Here is a 7,985-nt window from a genome sequence, read left to right on the forward strand (position 1 = left end):
ATGATCGAAGAAGACATTGATTAAGAATACGGTATTTAACAATGGATGAGGTGTTGGACTTGGTAGATCTATTTTTTCGTAGAGTATAGCAAAATCAATTTCTCGAGTGAATGAGAACTTTAAAGTCAGGTAGTCGTTGTCGATCCACAAAAGGATCTAAAATCCACTTCTGAGACGAGATACTCCAATGCCGACCCCTTTTTCGTTGTCTGTTTTCATTTCCCATAATTTGTCACTAGAAGTATAGGAAAATAGCAACAAACTAGAATGTGCTAAACAAAGTCCATGCCGAGTCAGTTCAACTAGTCGGGTCTGCAAAATAAAACTATTTGACCATCTATTGCTAAAATTGTAGCTGACTTTTTTCTTTTCGATGTCGTGGATATGCCTACTCGTGTGCTTGACAAAGTATTTTCTAGCTTCTACATGTCTTAAGGATTTGGATCTATGATAAATCCTTTTCGAGCCATAATGCACGGTCGGAATTCCTAGCTAACTTTCTATCTGGTCCAAATCTCTTACGGTTTGCATTCTACCGACTGAATTATGACATTCTCGGTCGCCATTCCTTACTACATTTACAGCTCAAATGATCTTGTTCAGTTTAATTCTGGTATCAGGTCATAAGCTATGATTTCAAGAGAGAAAGATTTGCACAGTTGCACCGGCCAGCGATAGGCTTTCCCGAAGGGAGTTTCTTCTATATCGGTACACCTGCCGCTCCAGGTGCACAGGAGGCTGCGGAGAAAGGTGAAGCTCTCGCAATGGCTCAGTTTCAGGAAGACCCATACGGATGTTTTGGTACACTTCACAGGAAGAGACTAACCCGAGATCCTTTTCACCGGTTCGTTCCTTACCCCAACGGATGCCCTGAATTAAAAGGCTTGTTCAGCTACTGTGGTCCAGCTCCATTTCCGGAGTCGCTTCCCTGGACCAAGTAGTTTCATTACTCGACATCGTGTTGCTATCCTTTTCAATGGAGATAAACAACACAAATCTTAAGTTCTAGATTGATTGAAGCATGGAGAGTGTACCCTGAAGCGTAAACTTATCCTTCCGATTCCATATGCGAAACGAAGATGAGACTCGTGGTGTTATAACTGGAAGATCAAGGTTTGTGTCGAAAGGAAAAGGTTCTCTTAAACAGGCGAAATCTTGTGCTACCTGTTCTAGTTAGCTAACTGGATGGTTTGATGATGGTACCTATCTAACAAACTCACTTGGCTGATCGACTCGAGTAGCTTATATGACTTAACTAACTCACCAAGACCGATTGACGGGTTTGACCATCCAATTTGACCAACTCAATTGGTTTGTTTGACCCGTCTGAGCCGCGCACCTTTGCCAATAGATTATCATGTCTACCCGGCTCGATAAATTCAGTCTCACTGTCATGTGTGGCTCGACTATAGCCCATCTAATTGCATTTAGTATCAATGCACAAAATGTATCTTATTGCATTTAATATTTATCACAGTAACAGAATGCGTAAATATCAACTGTGTCATTCCGTGGGGTTGCATTTAGTATTTATTGATACAATTTCACGGTGATTTTTTTTTTCAAAAATAGAAGAATAAATAAAAACAAAAAATCTTTGGAGGATAAATGGTAAAAGAAAATCATAAAAAGTAATGAGAGTTCTTATGATTATGAAATTTAACTATTAGATTGCAACCGTACGAATATATCCCATTGGTGTTAATGCTTGAAGTCATGGTTGGTAAAATTGTGATCCGGATTGTAGGATCGTACGATCTTATAATCTGAAAATTTAAAATTGATTTAGGATCGTGCAGAATTGATTTTTACAGTAGAATCGATAGGATTGGAATAAAATCGGTAGGATCATAACAAGATCGGAGTAGAATCGGAGCAGGATAGGTGAAAATTTTGAGAGGTCATAACTTTTGACTCGTATTGAACCACGGAGCTTATAATATATCAAATCAAACTTCGTTCAGAGATTTTTAATAAATTTTAAAGTTTATCCTTAACCCTCCTATTTTAAATCCAAAAAATATCATTTAAACCCTTTACATCTAAAAGATTTTATATTTTTTATTATATTTTTTTCATCTTATTAGGGTTTTAAATTATTTAAATACACGTTTAATTATTTTTGAGTTAGTTTTTTATCAATGATATTCTGTCTTTTCTTTTCCCCAAAATGATGAGTTTTTGGATGTCTATTAGCTATTGTCTAATATTGTGTGGCATCAACCAATCTTTAGAAAATTATTTTTGGCATTCATATTTGGATCAAAGGAGTTAATAGCTTTTGTTATGTACTTTAGGTGCTTTGTTGGTCTTTAAATTAGATTATCTTATAAATCAAGGAAATATTTTTGAAGTTGAATGTGTTAGTATTATTGTGTTAATAGAAATTTTATATTATTTCATTTTATAATATGAAAATATAAATATTATTACTATGTGAGAATGATAATTAAATTATTAATTTAAATTTGTACATGCAATAATACAATATGAGATGTTGAGTATATATATATATTCTTTTAGATTTTTTTTTCTAATTATTAATCATATAGGATAGATTTTGATAGGATCATACCGATCCGATCTTGATCATAAATTGATTCTGTATAGTATCATGATTTTATAAATTATACTTGAAGGGTTAATATCAATATGGATACTTTTAGTAGTACTATAGTATTAACGCATTCAATTTGTATAGATTAAAAAAATAAAAAAAATAAGCGTTAACAGGTTAATGTCAACGTAGACTAATGCCGCGGACAAAATTCATTTTCAAAATAGTTTTTTCTAATTAAATTAGGATTTAGTTAAATCTCAAATTTCAATCGACCATCAAATTTGACCACACAAGGAATCATTGTTTTTTTTGTACTCTCTGTAATTTACTTCAATAAATCAATAATTATTTTATATTCTAATTAAAATATTAATAATTGAAGTTTGAAGTTTGATTGAATAAAAATTCATAAAATTTTCTCAGTCATAAATATCCAAAATTAAATAATAAATAAATGGCGTATTACAATTATGCAATAGAAGATTAATTAAATATATAATTTAAAATATATAATATAATTTGCAATGATAAAACTAAAGTTATAAAGGTAAAATTAAAGTAAATTGCAATGATAAAAAATATTAAATTATATAAAAAGAGAATAATTAAGTTGTAGCAAGCAAAACAATTAAGCACTATGATAACACAAGTTTCAATGCGGTTTGAAGCCTCTCATTCCATATACCGTCTTGTTTCTCTAAATCCGATCGGATCTTTCGTTTTAACGTCTCACTTTAATGATCCATTGCTCGATTGAAATTTATAAGAGGCACCATATGAAAGAATGATTTTCTGAAAATATATATAATAAAAATAGATAATTTTAAAGATAGATTATCTCGATCCTTAAACATTTTAATACATTTTTTTATTTTGGGTATCAAAATTTACTTAGTTCATCATTGATAAATTGAGTATTATTAAAATCTATATTTGAAGTGAGTATTTTTTTTTTTCTTTTTTAACATCGAGATATACCTCCCACCTTCCATAAAAATTAAAGAATCAAAGTTGAAAGTGACGGAGATTTCAAAATTTTAATAGAAAAGATGGTGCGTGAATAATAAAATAAGTTGTATATTTATAGAGTTTGGAAAATAATAATCATTATATAGAAGATTGATTCCAATGTTCAAATAAAAAAATGAACCAATGATTCACGATTAATTCTAGACATGACGTGTCCCTAGATGAGACTGTTATATGGTTCTAATCCATTTAATTGGGTCAATCAGTAATTAACCCATTGATCCGGTACGAATTCTAGTTGGGGCCAATTCGGACCAGGTATGAGTTAGAACACTTCGATAAATTAGAGGAGGGTGATTAACTTAAATCGTTTCGTTGGTGATTTGTTGTAGCGAAAACTCAAAGTAAATATTAATAACTTTGATTTTACTTAGTATTCGTCTCCTTGAGGTGACTAATTCAAGGGTTTACTCTCCTCACTCACAATACACTATGAAATCCTCCTTCTAGGATGTGGAGAAGCCTCGTACTTCAACATGAGAATACATGAAAAATACAATAAAAGATATAACAAGAACAATGAAATGAATACTATGATGAGGAACTTTACTCTTGATCTCTTGTTGCTGTGAATTATCTTTTGATGTTTTGAAATACAACAACACTTTACTTTAAGAATCTTCAAAAACTGACGGAAAGAATTAGAGAAGAAAACTTTGCGTTTGAATCTTCGTCGTCACCTTTATATCCCGCGGATTAAGGTTTCCAATCGATTGACCTTAACCTTAATCAATTACCATGACATATACGAGCACACCCAGCCGTCCAAACCTTGCAACAACTCTTTTCTTCGTCTCTTAATCGATTAGCCAATCAATTATGAGCCTACTTAATCGATCACACAATCGATTACAAAGCCCTCTATTAGCTTGCGAGCTTTTCCCAATCGATTACCCAATCAATCAGCAGCTTCAATTGATCATTTAATCAATTCAAAAGCTCTCTATTCACTCACGACAAAGCTTAATCGATTAAGCTTCTCATGATATCCTCAATCAATTGGGATTCTTCCCAATCGATTCAGCACAGTGCAATGCACTGTACTTCGCGAAAACTAGTTCCAATCAATCACTTGATCGATTGGCTTCAGGGTGAATCGATCAGATGATCGATTCACCATGCACTCATGAAGAGATGCGCTCAATTGACATAGGTCTCAATTGATCACCTGATCGATTATCCAATCCTTACTTGCTTAACCCAAGTCTAGGATTCCCTTGCCAAATCTCCGGTCAACCGTGACCTGTTGGAACTCTCCACCAAGTGGTCGGTCAACCTTTAGACCACTTGGACTTTGCCAACTTTCTATTAGACTTTCAGTTACTAAGTACGGTCCTCCTTAATCTACTTGGATTTTCCTCTTACTTAACCGCAGTTAGGACTTTACCTTGCCAACGTGCGATCTCCCTTGACCCACTTGGACTTCCCCTTACATAACCGTAGTTAGGGCTTTCCTTTGTTAATGTGCAATCCTCCTTGATCCACTTAGACTTTGCTTGCCTAACCGCAGTTAGGACTTTCCTTGCTAATATACGGTCCTCCTTAATCCACTTGAACTTTCTTTGCTAACCTACAGTCCTCCCTAATTCACTTGGACTTTCCTTTTGCCTAACCACAATTACGACTTTCCTTGCCAATGTGCAGTCCTTCTTGGACTTCCCTTTGTTTAACCACAATTAGGGCTTTGTGTAGGATCGAAAAGGAAGGGGAGGGGGGGAATAGCGCTCGTAGCTTTCACGTTCGTTTTAAAACAATCGAGTAATACGCAGCAGAAAAATAAAAACAATACTAACACCAAGGTTTTTACTTGGTTCGGAGTCTGTGACGACTCCTACTCTAAGGCCCACACTCGTTGAGTGTTTACTTTGGACAATCACTATCAATTCGGAAAATTACAACTTTGAAGTACAATATAAAGCAATAATGAAAATTATACCGACAACAAAAAATAGGGAATTTTAAGGCTTCTGGTCGTCGGAGTCGAGTTACAGCTTTCTTGGATCCTTCTTTGAGCAACACACGGAAGAAGGGTTGCGATTTCAAGTGTTGTTTAAGCTGCTGCTCGAACCAGGCTTAAATATCCTATTGAGGGCGCATTCAACCTCCATGGAGGGCACCTCCAGCCGGCCGAGTCAGCCGCGTTGATAAGCTCCGCAACACTGGCTGCTTATCCGCCTGAGGGCGCCTCCAAGCTCCATGGAGGGCGCATCGGGACTGTTCATCCAAGACTTTTCTTGTGCAATTTCCGTCCTGCAAGACATGTTAGTCCACACACAAAGTATACCCTACAAAACAAGATTAGTACAATAAAATAAGATAAATAGAAAGTTATTTTGACAGTCTTCGGACTGTCCAGTTCTGATTTTATATTTGACCTCCGGAAATCCTAAGTCGAATCGACGTTTACTGTTCTCTCACCGGGGAACGTGTCCTCGCCTACTCCTCTCAGGAGAGTTTACTTGTTGTCAGATCGGTCCTTTAGACCGATTGGACTTTCTGCCTAGGGTTACCACCCTCTATGACCTAGGGTTACCACCCCCTAGGGTTTTCCTCAGCCTAGGGTTACCATCCCTTAGGGTTTCCTACCTACCTAACCGCAGTTAGGACTTTCAACCACCTAGGATTACCACCCCTTAGGACCTAGGGTTACCACCCCCTGGGGTTTTCCACCTGCCTATAATCTACTAAGACTTTTGTCTAAGACAACTTAGGACTTTCCTACAAACTCAACCAACCTTGTTAGATAATAAGATAACTTAACTTCGGACCCTTTGACATAATCAAAATACAGGTTCGATCGTCGAATGCTTCCCGCACCAACACTTTGCTTTGCCAACGTACGATCTTTCTTAATCCACTTGAACTTTGCTTGTTATTGTGCGGTTTCCTTTGACTCACTTGGACTTTTTTTACCAACGTGTAGTCTTCCTTGATCCACTTGGACTTTCCCTTTACCTAACCCTCGATTTAGGACTTGCCTTACCTAACCTCCCATTAGGATTTTACTAGTCAAGTACTAGTCCTCCTTGACCTATTTGACCTTTCTTAGATATTGTCCAATAACATATTGTTTAAATATCAAAACTCAAGCTTGAATCCATTCAAGCTTAGTTAAACTAGTCGTTCTTGACCAAAAAAATAATTACACCAATAATCTTACTCCCTACATGGAGTATCATTTATAATAAAAATAAAAAAATTATTTTTTAAAATTTCTATCCATATAATTTTATATGGTAAAAAATAATAGTGCCCTTAACGAGTATCTCATTTTTTTAAAGAAAAAATATCAAAAAGAGTATCTCTATTTTGTATATATATATATATATATATATATATATAATAATAATAATAATAATAATAATATTGTTAGAGTAACATTAGGTTAAAATTAATTTAAAATACTATAAAAATATTTTTAAAATACAAGTGCCCTTTTAATATTTTTTAAAAGGGATATTTTTTATTTTTTAATTTAATTTCGCACATCTAAAGGATTTTTTTTATCATGTTGAATTAGAGGCTAATTTAGCACATATATTTTTTATAGAATTATCTAAATATAAATTTATGATGCATAAATTTGTATGCACACTATATTGTTATCATATATGATTAAAGATATGAGGTTAACTAAGATTTATCCTGGTGATGGATGAATATTTTTTATAGAATCATACTGATTATCTTTAGGGATAGTCAATGAAATTAACTGAAATTATTATTATTTTTTCTATATACACACTATATTGTTGTCATATATGCTTGTTAATGTATGTATAAAATCATTAAGAGAATCTAAATTTGTTTTGAAACATTTGACATGAGCAATAAGGGAACGTTTGTTTAACAAATTAAAATAAAATTATTTTATAATTTATTTATATATATATATATATATTTTTTTGATATTTAGTGTAAGAGGAAAATATGATCAAAGAAAATTGAAGATGACTTCCATTGAAAAGGAAGGAAAGTCATTTTTAATAAGTGAGTTCAAGTGAGTCAAGAGGATCAATCAAATTTGGACAGTTAGTCCAAGTGAATTAGTCAATTCAAAGAATAGGACTAAGACAAGTTACTCAGTCCAATAAGCTAGATGAGTTGATTGGTTTAGATAGGCTAGGTGGGTTGGACAAGCTTGTCGGTTTCAATAAATCAGACAAGCTCGTTAGTCCAAGCAATTCAAGATAGGACTAGTCAATTACATCAAGCAAGATCAGATAGCCAACCAAGTAAGCGAATTAGAACTTTTGGTTGGGTCAAATAATTTAGTTCAGATAGTCTCATGGTCCCATCTGTTCGAACGAACCTATTGGTCCAAACGATTCAATCAAGCAAGTCGAGTTAGACGATTGAATAAGCTAGAAGATGTCGAATATCACTAATAACACAA

This window comes from Zingiber officinale, chromosome 7B (genome assembly GCF_018446385.1).
Source record: "Zingiber officinale cultivar Zhangliang chromosome 7B, Zo_v1.1, whole genome shotgun sequence".
In the NCBI taxonomy this organism is placed as follows: domain Eukaryota; kingdom Viridiplantae; phylum Streptophyta; class Magnoliopsida; order Zingiberales; family Zingiberaceae; genus Zingiber; species Zingiber officinale.